The sequence below is a fragment of the Corvus brachyrhynchos genome, unplaced genomic scaffold, assembly GCF_000691975.1.
Source record: "Corvus brachyrhynchos isolate BGI_N302 unplaced genomic scaffold, ASM69197v1 scaffold245, whole genome shotgun sequence".
Lineage (NCBI taxonomy): Eukaryota > Metazoa > Chordata > Aves > Passeriformes > Corvidae > Corvus > Corvus brachyrhynchos.
In genome coordinates, this window is record NW_008238988.1 from 1,282,838 (window position 1) to 1,296,064 (window position 13,227).

Here is a 13,227-nt window from a genome sequence, read left to right on the forward strand (position 1 = left end):
AGTTGTATTTGAATGGTGTTAAACAACAAAGTTATGAGAGAAAATCATTCTGAGAAAGAAAGAAAAGCAATAAGCAATTCACAGGAATAGGAGAAGTAGGAGATGGGAGAAATTTGCCTGATAAATTCTGTATTGTGAGGCATTGAGTGGTTTTATAGTCTCATACATGTGTGTTTGACCGTGGTATTTTTGCCCCAATTTCCCCACAGGTTAAAAGCTGCAAAGAAATCATCCCGGTTAAGCTAAAAATAATGGAGAAATGGGTGGTATTTCTAGAGGAGAGGTATTTTTCACTTACTGGGAAGGTCTGAGAATTCTGCTTGCAACACGACTGGCCCTGGTTCATCTCTCTTGTTTATATTTTGAATTTTCAAGTCACATACTGAATTATGCCAAGTGACAGAAGGGAAAATGTCTGTGTGGAGCAGAGTCATGCCCCCACAAGGAATTGGCTTCCTTGGCACATCAGTGTTTTCAGGCACTGGTGACCCTCTGAGTGAGAAATGGAAAGAGGAATGATGAGCCAGATTTTCAGACAGGCACGCACAATTAAACACATTTGAATGTGCCTTATTTGTGCTTGTGGGGAGTTACTTGTATTTCTCTCCTGAACAGCTTAAGCCTACTGTTACCTTCTTTAATTACCACACAGGCCACTGCCCTCCTCAAGGGCTTGATGAGCTGGACCTGGTTGTCCTCTGTGGCAGTGCTGGAGCCCCTGACTGGGTAGAAGATATTTTGGGCAATGTAAGGCACCCACAGCAGTTACAGGGGGAAAACCATGAGTTGGATGTAGGATATACATTGGGTGTGGGATGAGTACGGAGCAGGAAGGTGAGAAGCTGAGTGTGTTTAACAAAGGCTGATGGCTGAGTGTGTTTGAGGCTGTGACTCTGATCAGGATTTTCATAGGAAGCTTCTCTCCCACTTAAAATTTGCAAGGCTGTGCACATGGCCCTTTGCTTCTGATTATAGCAAACATCAGTAGAAATGGATCAACAGAATGGTTTGGGCTGGAAGAGACCTGAAACCTCGTTCCAAGCCCCTGCCATGGGCAGGGACACCTTCCACCAGGACAGGTTGCTCAAAGCCACATCCAAGCTGGCCTTAAACACTTCCAGGGATGGGGCAGCCACAGCTTCTCTGGGCAGCCTGTGCCAGGGCCTCACCCTCACATTAAAGATTTTTTTTTACTAATATCCAATCTAAACCTACTGTCTTTTATTTTGAAGCCATTCCCCCTTGTCCTGTCACTCCAGGCTCTTGTAAAAAGTCCCTCTCCATCTTTCTTGTAGGCTCCCTTCAGGTACTTACACTTGATTCCACCTTTCTTGTTGAGCAGTAACTGATTTTGATGCCTTGTTTGACCACTGGTATCACTCACGATGATTTTACTCAAGCCCACTTGTGCCAGAACCATAAACTTTTGTAGAGGTGGAAAAGTATTAAGAAAAATTTCTTCACTGAAAGGGTTGACAGCCACTGGAACAGGCTGCTCAGGGAAGTGGTAGAGTCACCATCCCTGCAAGCATTCAAAAAATGTGTAGATGTGGCACTTGGGGACATGCTTTAGTGGTGGGCTTGGCATGCTGGATTAGTGGTTGCAATCAGTGATCTTAGAGGGCTTTTCCAACCAAAATGATTCTATGACTTTAAGCTTGTCTCATTTTGCATTGTTTATACTGTTGTCCCTCTTCCCAGATGCACAACCACGTGGCTCACTGCAGCAGGCAAAATGGTTCACAGATGCTTTTTTTACATTAGAAAAACTCAGTGGAAAAGCCCAAGAGGCACTGATGTGGGGAAAAACTGCAAGAAAAAGGGCAAGAAATAGATACAGCTTTGTGGTTCATACTTTATTTACAAACACCTTTGAGTGGGTCAGTACAACCAGTTGTAAAATCTTTTTTCTTGATTAAAGAACCAAAACAAGAGCAGAAATACTGCAATTCGCAAAATATACTCAATTATTGGCAGAATTCCATGGCTGCAGGTTATTCCCCTGATTTCAGTGCCCATCCTTCTGTGCCCAGGATACATAATAAAATAAAACAAATGGAAACTCCTCTCTTTATAAGGGGAAATGTTGATAGGTTGCTTTTTTCTGTAATATTGATTTTTCTGAGCACAACCCTTTGTAACAAAAAAACATCTCAAGAAAGTCTTTGGCTGCACACCCCAGTCAATGAGACTTAGTCCCATTAGTGGGAAAAAAGACATAACCATCTAGGCAGTGTCTCTTCAAGTACAGAAGCAGCTGTTGGAAGACAGGATCAACAATCTCATCTCTTACTCCAACTAGTCAGAGGTTTTGACCAAGTGTGTTGGGCTTAACAACAGTTTGTTTAAAAAACCCCAATGAATTGTAAAGGAAATTGGAACTGTGAATAACTTCGATTTAGGAAATAAAGAAGACCATTTCGGACTGTGACTGTGACTGAATCCTTAATGGAAATAGGCACTCAGGAGCCACTGGGAGCTTTCTACATTGGCATGATGGAGGAAAATATCCCATGATATACATTAATTGTGTATTGGGTTTGCATGACCAGAGAGGTTCTGGCTGATGAAGGCACACAAGGATAGTTAATGCTAGACTGGCTTGCACTCAGACATTTTTGTAATCAGTATATTTGGAGGAGAAACATCAGAAATGTCTTAATTCTTCAAAATTACTTCCTGGATTTGATGATCTTGGAGGTATTTTCCAGCCCTAATGATTCTATGATTCTAAACAAATGGCATCATTTTTAGGGCCTCTGAATGCAACAGAACAGATGTGTAGCTCATTGAAGATCATCCATGCAAAGAAATCAGTACACAAGTTGTAGAAGAATGCAGGTGTTCTTTCAAAAGCCTTCTCCTTTGATGCTAAATACTCTAACATGTGATGGAAAGTGGGCACAAATGGCTCAGACTGAGCCTGTTGCTCAGTGGAGAAAAATTTTAAGCAAGAAAAGATGAAGCCCCCTCCCAAACTGCCCTTTCCTCAGAACACAACATCCTCAGCAGACCTAGCAGAGACTATTTGCCTGGACTTCCAGCCCAAAAAAACTCCTTTGTTGCCTCCTTTTAGGAAAAAAATGAGTGGGAATGGGTTCCTGAACACACCACACACAAGCAGGGTCAAGTTTCAGGCTGAGAAAGGTTGCCCAGAGAAGTTGTGGATGCCCCACCCCTGGTCAGGCCCAGGCTGGATGATCCTTGGAGCAACCTGGTCCAGACAAAGGTGCTCCCGTCCACAGCAGGGGGTGGGATGAGATGATCTTTGAGGTCTCTCCCAGCCCATTCCAGGATTCTGTGATTCCTGCTAATTCACCCAGGCATTGAAGTGCCCCTGATGCCAGACCTGGGGTTAAGCACAGACACATCAGGGTACTGCTGCTGCAGGGAACCAGGGTAAGGACATTTGTCTGTGGCACATGTCCCCTGAGTGTTACCTGAGGTAGAGAAAATATGCATCACCTCCTGCAGATCCTGCCAGGATCGTGAGCAGGGACTGGCTCTGACCATCAAGGAAACCCAGTCATTCCAAAAAACACCATTTATCTCCCCAAGACACTTAATCACAGGGAGAAAAAATAAACCTACGCAGACTCTAACAAACAGAAGTATTGCACAAAGAATCCTTTAGTATTGCACAAAGGTCCTTCAGGCTTGGTATTTAAAGACTTCCATGTGGAAGCTGTTACCAGCCCACCTGCAGCTTTGGCTGGGTCAGCCCCACTGTACATCCATCCCAAAAAGCAAGAGGGGCTGAGCTATGGAGAGTCACCACACAGGACTGATTTGGGCTAAACTGCTTTGTGGCTGGATCCATGTTCCCACCTTCTGGAAGTATACTGGATTTGGATTCCAGAAATAAGTCTACTGCATGGGAAATGTGATCCATCCTATTCTGCATGGTTTGCCAAAGCAGCAGCCATCTGCTGGGGTTTAGAGAAGGCTGAGGAACACAGGATGTTTGCTTTCGTTCAGAGGTGCCGTGGATGTGCCTCGTGTGAGCAGACTTGTCACAATCCTAATAGAACAACTGGGACATCACACTCAAGAGGAAAGCTTGCCTTACGGGGTAAAATTAAACTTGAGCAAGATGGAAAGCACTACAAATATACATGCATACATGCATATACATAATCATTTAAGTAAAGGTCAGCAGAAAACAGGCCAGACAGAAATTCCAAGCAAATGCAGCACTAACTTGGAGACTGAATTAAATGCTTTCTGAGGTGTTTTATGGAAACCAAAGAAAGAATCTACAAAAGGTAAGATAAAGAATGGTCCAGTTGCAAAATAAATGTACATGGCAAAATTACAAGATGAGATTAATTCAGATAAACTCTCCCACGGGGGATTTGGGATTACTGACAGAACTGAAATGTGGGTGTGGATTCACAGCGTGAATCCAAGACTTCCGAGGGCGAGACAAGAGGCATTCCCTTATCACTGGCAGTGATCATCAAGGCCACATAAGAGACTTGAGAGGGAACTGGGCTCAGGTGTCTGCAGCTGCAGGAAAATGTCATCCCCAATGAGAGTAACTCCGAGCTGCTGTGAATGTTAGCCACAAAGGGGAAACATTCCCACGGGAGTGCAGAGGATGCAAGCAGCATTCTGCAAATGCAGGAGGAGAACGAATCCAAGGAGTAACCAAAGATGCAGATGGAGACGCTGGCAAACAGCATGAGCAGCAGCTAAGGTTGTTTTTGCCAACAAGGGAAAAAGTTAAGTATAGTAAATCAAATAAAATTAAACATGCAGCAACAATGGATGCCCCACTTTTCTCTGCAAATGTCTTTTACCCTTTTTTCCCCAGGAGGTAATGAGGATTTCTGTAAATCTCTGTTGAAAGCAGACAACCTTGCTTATATTTCTGTCTAATGGCTTGAGAAAGTAGAGAATATTTCAGGTGGCAAATATTTTTGCAACTAAAATAAAACGAAAATTTCTACATACATGGCATTGAGGTTGAAATATCCTGTAGATGATCACCAGCAGGACTAACACTACTGGTATTTTTTGTAAAGAAACAATTTGAATGGGATGATAGGCACTGCATGAAAGCTTGGGTGAGTGTATTTGTCAGAATTCTGTCAATTTGTCTAAAGCAAAGCAGTGAGTTGCAGTGGGGAACAGGGGACAAGTTAAATTGCTTACATGGATGGATTAAACCAGTTTGCTGAGTTGCAATGGTACCAGGAATTATGAAAAAAAGTCTCCAAAGTGTATTCACTGTCATGTATTAGAATGGTAGTGTGTAACTTCCTGTAACATCCCAAAGAAAAATCACTGGGTCACACTGGGAGAAGGCCTGAGGTGGGTTTCAGTGGGGGTGGAATTACATTGGATGCGATCGGAACAGTTTGAATGAAATTCTGGATCAAAACCAGTGTACTTTGGAGGAAAGTTGAGTAACTCAGAAAGGATGCTTTATGTAGAAGATGAAAAAAACCTATTTTCACATCTTCCAGGATGTGACTTACATAATATTTTAAGATCCTGAATGAAGCTGCAGTGAGTTTTCAAGAAGGAACCCAAGATCGTAATATGAATTTGACCTAGGTATAAATCAGAGAAAAGACAAAAACCTACATTTCAGAATTGTACTCAAGCAGGCATTAAACAGCATTTCCCTGGAGTATCTCACACACATGCTACAAGATGGTGATAAAATTTCAAGAACAAAAGGCTCTACAGAGATTATGGAACTAAAAAAATGTCTTAACAGCCTGTCATTAAAACCCAGTAATGGCAAGAAACTATAATTATTCTAAAACAAACTTGCTGGGAAGTGCTTGTCTGAAGGGCTCTCATTAGCCATTTGTGTACTAAAAGCTTTTAGTATTAGAATTTCAGTGTCTAGTGCATTTTTGATGGACTTTAACACACGAAGTACAGGTGCACCCCTGTAGAATTGCAGTTAGAAATGAGTCTGCTCCAAGGTAGGAGCTCACCTAGAAAGGCACATATTAGAACTAAACATGACTCAGAAGCACACAACTCTCTAAAACACTTCTTTATTTATCTGTATTTGAGCTGAAATGGCTCATGTGGGAGCTACAATTTATTTGGATGTACTAAATATAGCCTAAGACAAATTTTCCAGGTGTCCTTCTGGTGCTACTTGGTGCCCCAGCAAACTGGTTTTAACTTCTCCTTGCTTCTTCTTAAAAAGGGAAATCTCAACTCTGTTTTTGATCAGCTCTTACTCAATCCTTGGCTATTGATACTTGCTATAAATTCTTCCAGGTCCCACCTGACACTGGATAATGTTGAAAATTCCCCAAGTGTGGGGACTGCACAGCATGCCAAAGAAGCCACTCAATAATGGTAATATGCCAAATATTACCACATCACAGATTTTATATTGGCTCAAATTCTTCTGTATTTACTGAGCTATCTTACCCTAAATCTGGTGTCTAGACTTCTCTATAGAGCAGATTTTTAAAGCTGATAGTGGTGCATTTTTATTATTAGACTGGCTTCTCCACTCATTAATGTGTTGTATGTGTCATGTATGTTGTAATTAAGGCAGCCCATTAAAGTACAAGGACAATTTAATCTCCTTGGTGCCCTTGAGCATCTGGTTTTTAAAATTTTGCTTTATTGAACCTGTTCAAACCTTTTGCCTCTCTAACAGGATGTGGAAGCTTGCAATATTCCATCTTGCCAGGTAACACAAGAACAAATAATACAAAGCAGTTTTGATAAATAAGTCACTCATTCACCAATGGAGCAGTGCCGGCTCCATTGAAGATCTTGACAAACCTCTGTTAAATTCAGCATGAAGTTTTTTAAATTCTGAGATCAAGACCACCAGTGTGTGAATCCCCTCCTTCTGTAGGGATTGTACCAAGCCATCTTATTTCTTGGTTTTCTCTAAATGACACAGAGATAAAGATAAGGAAGGATGCACAATGGATTTGTACAGTGGTATAAGGATATTTCCTGTTTATTTGCTATTCTTTTCCTAACCTTGGCATCCACATCTCTTTTGGCCATCAGGAACAGGAGAGGCTTTAATGCTGTTCCTTTTCAGTGCTTCCTAAAAATCAGTTCTATCAGTGTGCTCCTTTAAAGTGAGACAGCCTCATCTCTTCAACCAAGTTTTTAAACTTCCAGCACTTGCACAGAACACCAGTTTTGTTCTTGTTCCAGTTATCTATTTTTGTGTGGTCTGCTTAGTCAGGAGATTGTTTAGGTGTTTCTTTGCTATGTTCTGTCTAAATCGAATCAATTTCTGCCTTTTTCTAGGATTTATAGCTTTTGGATTTCAGCTCCAGTTCCTGTCTCACATGAAGTCAGTTCTTACTGGTCATTTATAGGGTATCTGAAATTCCTGTACAGGGTCATGACAGAACTACAACCTCCTTATTCACGTAATTTTTCTCAGGCAAAATTATCCTATTTGTTTAATCCTGACAGTGGATGATGGAAGACTCTAGAAAATGCTCTTATAACCTTTCTTTTTCCATCCTTCCCATTTTGGCAGTATTCCTACGTATCTATTCATTCCTACTGCAAAACTTGGAACCCATTCAGACTTGTATTTTAAACTTAAGGGCTGCTAGACCCCCTCTGATGTTAAGCATTCCTTACAATGCTGAGCTGAGCAACTGACTATAGAACACTTTCATTTGCCTTAATTTGAAAAATTAAAAAGGATCTAATAGGTTAAAGCTGTACCACAAAATAGAGATAAAGCAGGTTAAAAAAATACAACATGAATACTTGTTTTTCTCTTTTACAACAAAGAGAACAAGATTATCTGTCTCAGCCTCGTCCATCCTCAGGGTCTCTGTGCTTGCAGAAAAATCCAAGAGTTTTATCAACTGCTGCTGTGATCACGAGAGATGCACCAAGCTTGGGAGGGAGCTGGTAGTTCTTCAATGGAGACTGGGAAGTGCTACAGTTCACACACTTTCTGGGCACCTTCACCACACACACACACACGCACACACAGGTATTTTACTCATCTGTTCTCTCCAGGGTGTGCAGTGGCAGGTAGGAAGCTGGGCCACAGCAGAAGGTGCTCACCTGAAGAGGATGGTTTTATGGCAGTGTATATATTAGTTTGTAACGCATTAAATGCAGAGATAACTGAGGAGACAGAACCAAGGAATGGGTTGGGTTGAGAGAGACCTGAAAGATCATCTTGTTCCAACCCACCCTGCCATGGGCAGGGACACCTTCCACTAGGCCAGGTTGTTCCAAGCCCCATCCAACTTGGCCTGGAACACTGCCAGGGATGGGGCATCCACAGCTTCTCTGGGCAACCTGTGCCAGCACCCTCACAGTAAAGAATTTTTTCGCAATAAGTAATCTCAACGTACTCTCAGTTTGAAGCCATTCCCCCTTGTCCTGCCACTACACGCTCTTCAAAAAATTCCTCTCCATCTTTCTTGTAGGCTCCCTTCAGGTACTTGAAGGAGACTTGATCACAAAGCAAGGAGCAGAAGCCGAGCTCATTTCACTTGGGACTCAGACATCCCCCATTGGCACAGGGGACCACGTAACACACGTGGCTGTTTCCAGGCAGTTTCAGGTGCCAGAGGCTGCTCTGTGGGTGCTGCCCTGGGACAAGGGGGAGCACCAGAACCTTCTGAGGCAGTTGTAGGTGACAGTTGAGAAGGGCAGGGACAGCTGGGGAGGGGAGTTGGCCCAGCAGTGCAGCGCAAAGCCCAAGGAGGGCAAGAGGTAAACAGGCAGCGAAGGAAAGCGAACAAAGAATTCAGAAAACTTGGCTTAAAGGAGTGCCCGGGGCCTGGAGGCAAGTTAAGACGCTGGGGGAGGGGAACAAAGAAGGAACAAACCCATGAATTGGGGAATAAGTGAGAGCAGTGTTGTGCTGGAGGAGGCAGCTAGCCAGCTGCCGAGGCAAGCAAGCTCCTACTTATCTTGCCATGTTGACTACAGAAACAGACTTCAAATGACGCAGTGTCTATAAACAGAGAGGAAGAATTAGTTCCCATTCTGGTAGTTGTGTCTATGACCCTAAAATGCTTGCCCCACACACACCAGGAATTCAGTTCCTAAGGGCACTGACAGTGCCATCTCACAGCGGATACAAGGAGGAGCAGGAGGAAGGAGTAACAAGCACTTGCTTATGATTAGAGAAACTTGGTATGGCAATTGCAAACACTGCCTAAAAGCCACACCATTCCTCCCCAAGACCAAAAACATGAATCAGGAGTCAACTGCAGGGTAAAGAGACTTAAGTAGAATGCTTTCTTGTTACATGTGAATTGGATTCAAAAGTAAACAAAAGAAAAATCTCAAATTGTACCCTTTCAATCACAGTGATGGAGCAGGACAGTTACTTTGATGTGGCATTCCACTGTGTTCATTTTTGTTAAAAGATGCACCAGAAAAGCCTTGTTCACATGCTGATTTGCCTCTTCAAACAGCTCTGCTGCTTCCTCCATAACAGTTGCTCTTGCTGGTCTTTTTCCTGATGGTCTGAATAATTAGTTCTCTGGGGAGATCAAGTCTTTTCTTGCTTCCTAGTATTGGAACAGGGAATATCGGGACTAATCCCATGGTACTCTGATAATGCTCCTTTTGACATACAGGAGATCCTTTATGGAGCATTACATGATCTTTCCTGTAGACAAACACATGTCACATGTGCCAGGTGAAACAAGCTCCAGCTAGATCCATTTATGTTTATCACTCAATACAGCAGGACTTCCACAGTGCTATCTCTGCAGCAATCCTGTTTGATAAGCTGCTCTGCAAAGAGCAGAATGCCAATGTGGATGAGAGCTCCGTATTCCTGCCTGGGTGGCCATAACAGATGGTCTATAGTGGAACTCCAATCACACAAAAAAAAGTGAAGTGGCACAAATCTGAGTCACTGGTACAAAAATCTCTGTTCTGGAGGGCTCTTGACTGCTGTTCCGACTGTCTGGGTGCTAAAAAGCAGAGCTGAACTGGTGAGGAGCTGGCCCTGAAAATTCCTTTCCAGCTATTTTTAAAAAGCCCTTTTGTAAGAGAGTGAGGCAGTGTAACTTTTTAAAAGGATAGGCTTGTCTTGTACCTTTGATAGAAATGGAGAAATACTGGTTAAAAGAATTTATTGTTGTCTGTAGATCTTCAGGATGGACTGCAGGTACTGAATGTGCACATATTTTTATATAGATGCTCACACACTTGCATGGGAAATGTTGGTCATGTGAACTTTTATCTGACAAAAATTAATCTTTATTCTTGCAAATTGGTATTACATGTATTTATACAAACACATACATAAACATATACAGATACATATCTATGTAAAACACTTGTAGTACTCAGTTCTTCTCCATCTCTGCTTGGGATTCACGTAACCATTTTCAAAGTAGCAATTTTTACAAAATACAGGCGAAACAGAGAATGGGAGAAGGACAAGTAACAATGCCCCTTTGAAACATCAGCAGTTTTACATTCATATCTTATGTTGTGCTCTGAAATCTCATCACAGATGAGGACTTCACAGATTAAAGTAGAAAAAAGAAAGCGACCAGGCGATAAATGGGAAGCCTACTCCATAAAATCTGATGGCCATGGGATAAAGAAAAGGTAAGATTTCTGTTTATTCCCTGATAAAGCCTGTATTTTTTCTTGAATTGTTACTGTCCAAACATTACCCGATATAAAACACACCATAAAAATGCTTTACACAGCCAAAATGGACCAAACAGACCACATGATGACCATCTAAGAAACGAATTAGCTGAATGCATTATTTACCAGCCTGTTCAGCTGTACTGAAGAACTAATTCTGTAGCTATTACACAAAGTCACACTGAAGAGTAAAAACATCTGTGTGCACTGGACAGTGGACTTGGACAGCAGTGTTGATTTTTATCCCTTCTATGGCAGTTATTTTAATAGACACCCACATCACAGGCTTCAGTTTTAGATTTTTTAGTGTTTTACAAAGATGGATTAGTCCCATACTAGGAAAACTGAAGTACAATCATGTAAAATTACTTGCTCAACTGCACCTAAAGTGCCAGTGTAGCCATCAGGCTGTGCTAGAACCTCCTTTCTGCAGAGTGTGCTGCCAGTACCTCTATAAGCTGCTCATTGCACTGTTCAGATCAAAAGCAGCACACAGGACAGTGAATAGAACTGAGGAATTCTGAGCTAACAGAATTAAGCACAGGTAACAGCAAAACATATACAAATACAGGTTCTGTCCCTCACTAATGGGAAGTTACACTGTTTTTGCCAAATTTTACCTTATATTGGTATAACCCCAACCTACATTCTTTGTTATCCACCCTTGTTTGCATTTAGATTATTTTAGCTGGCTTGGTTTAAGCAAATTTAAAGTGTCTACAAATACATACAAATCTCTCTTCTAAATTTAGAGTTACACAACCCTTCTGTAACCGTGGCACAGTTCAATCTTAGTTTTGCTTTTTAAAATACAATTCTTCCGAGAAGTACAATCGATTTACAAAGGATGACAAATTCTACAGTTCTCTGACTTAACATCATGTGGAATTTCATTTTAAAAGATGTCTTGACTGCTTGATTATAAAATAAAAATGAAGGCATAGCATTAGGGCTGTTGCAGGAAATAATTTCTCAAGCAGCATTACTGTCTACTTGAGGGAGAAATAACTGGCTTGGGAGGTCAGCAGAAATGGATGCGGGGGTAAAACAGGTCAGCAAGATTGTGAATAGATCAGACTGACTCAAAAGCATTTGTACTGGCACGTGTAAATAGGAATGGGATCTGTGACAGGCAGCACAGCAGATGCTGGCGTTGTTGAGGCCTTAATTGTAGTAATGTCCAGTCTTGGGTGCTACAGTTTAAAAAAAAAGATGTGAATGATTTTGAGATGACACAGGGAGAAGAAATAAGCATCTTAAAAGGTTTAAAACTATGCCACACCAGGAAGGATTGAAAGGAAGTGAAATTGCTTTGACTATAGGTAAATAAAAAATAGGGGAGACATATATCTTGAGATACGAAGAGGCATTTTGAGAGGTGAGAGGCAAAACCGCTCACATCCATTACAGTTATACTGCAGTGGCCAAGAGCTTTTAACCAGTGTTCCAGGTTCCTCAGTGGGAGCTGGACCAGGGAACTGGCTGAAAATTAGCAATTTTGAAAGTAGTTTGACAACAGCTTAAATCACTTTAAATCAAGTCTGACACAGTCTCACTTCCTCTGTTATGCCAAAAGCTGAGTCAGGAAGCTGAGTGGGACAACAACTAGATATCGTTTGCAGGATTAGTAATGTTGAGAGGATTCAGTACCTGCACAAACAGGAGGGATGTGACTGACCCACCAAAGCAACCAGCTTTCAAACTGCCTTTGAGCTCATTTCCCAAAAAAACGTCAGAGGGACTTGGTCGTATCAACACAGGAGGGCTGCTGCTCATAGACGTCAACTTTTTTTTCCTGCCAGAAATACAGGTGAAGCGGTGGAGCCTATTTTAAAGCATAACATTCATATTAACACCATTTACAGAATCACACAATCAGTTATGTTGGAAGAGACCTCTGACATAAAATCCAACCTATGACTCCACACCACCTCGTCAACCAGACCATGGCACATCCAGTCTTTCCTTGAACACCTCCAGGGACAGTAACTCCACCACCTCCGTGGGCAGCCTGTTCCAATGTCTAATCACCCTTCCTGTGCAGAAATTCTTTCTAATATCCAACCTAAACCTCCCCTGGCTCAGCAGGGATGTTCCCTGACATCCCATACTGTGTCCCTTCATCCTGTCACTTTTCTGAGAGAGAACAAACTAAGCCCTGGCTACAACCTCCTTTCAGGGATTTGCAGAGCACTAAAATCACCCCTGAGCCTCCTCTTCTCCAGACAAAACATCCCCTGCTCCCTCAGCTGCTCCTCATAGGACTTGTGTGCTCCAGACCCTTTCCCAGCTTCATTACCCTGTAGCCATTAGATGTATTTTGGGAAAACCTCCAACAAAACCAAACAAACCAAAACCAACAAACACCAAGCCATCGGGTAGATAAATTTAAACAAAATTTATGGTATTTAACCATACTATCTACAAGCAGTCGTTGAGCTGGTCCCTGATTCCAAGTATATATACTTGGGGGATGAAAAAAAAAGGCGATGCAGACAGCGATCACACACTGGGCTAAGAAACCCAAGGGTGCAGCAGGGAGGAGCGAGGGGCTGCAGCCGCCGCTTCCCAAAGGAGGGAACTGCCAGGTCGGTCCCTCCGGCTGCACCCCGCACGGCCCCC

General features: G+C 42.3%; 1 long non-coding RNA gene across 1 annotated transcript; it reads right to left on the minus strand.

Annotated features, from left to right (window-relative positions):
- Positions 1 to 10,533: 10,533 nt before the first annotated feature.
- LOC108447784 lies at positions 10,534 to 13,220 on the minus strand. The gene is made up of 2 exons (XR_001863470.1): positions 12,256 to 13,220; positions 10,534 to 11,798 (listed from the first exon to the last, which is right to left on the minus strand). It is a non-coding gene; the product is annotated as an uncharacterized LOC108447784 (long non-coding RNA).
- Positions 13,221 to 13,227: the final 7 nt, after the last annotated feature.